Source organism: Mastomys coucha, unplaced genomic scaffold (assembly GCF_008632895.1).
Source record: "Mastomys coucha isolate ucsf_1 unplaced genomic scaffold, UCSF_Mcou_1 pScaffold25, whole genome shotgun sequence".
In the NCBI taxonomy this organism is placed as follows: Eukaryota; Metazoa; Chordata; class Mammalia; order Rodentia; family Muridae; genus Mastomys; species Mastomys coucha.
The window spans coordinates 276835-277482 of NW_022196908.1; the positions used below are offsets into that span (position 1 = coordinate 276835).

At 47.2% G+C, this 648-nt stretch overlaps 1 protein-coding gene across 3 annotated transcripts in view; it reads left to right on the forward strand.

Moving 5' to 3' along the window:
* Tmlhe (trimethyllysine hydroxylase, epsilon) overlaps positions 1–648 on the forward strand; it is an 86170-nt gene that overhangs the window by 59490 nt on the left and 26032 nt on the right. The gene's annotated exons all lie outside the window — the stretch shown is intronic.

The following is a 648-nucleotide window of genomic DNA, read 5'->3' on the forward strand; positions in this document are numbered from 1 at the left end:
CCCCCTCCCCCTACTCACCACCCCACCCTCCCCTGCTTACTGGACCTGACATTCCCCTACACTGGAACCTTCACAGGGCCAAGGGCCTCTCCTCCCATTGATGACCAACTTGGCCATCCTCTATTATATACATGCTGCCAGAGCCATCAGTCCCACCATGTGTACTCCTTGGTTGGTGGTTGAGTCCCTGGGAGCTCTGAGGGTACTAGTTAGTTCATATTGTTGTTGGTCCTAAGGGGCTACAAACCCTTCAGCTCCTTCAGTCCTTTTTCTAACTCCTTCATTGGGGACCCTGTACTCAGTTCAATGGATGGATATGAGCCTCTACTTCTGTATTAGTCGGGTACTGTCAGAGCCTCTCAGGAGACAACTATATCAGGCTGGAGTGCCCTTCCTTCAGTCTCTGCTCCATAGTTAGTCTCTGCAACTTCTTCCATGGGTAGTTTGTTCCCTCTTTTAAGAAGGAATGAAGCATCCACATTTTGGTCTTCCTTCTTCTTGAGTTTCTTGTGGTTTATGGATTGTACGTCGAGTATTCCAAACTTCTGGGCTAATAACCACTTATCAGAGAGTGCATGCCATGTCATAAATGTATATAATGTGTTTTGATCATATTTACCTCCCACCTGTTATCCTTGCTTATCTCCC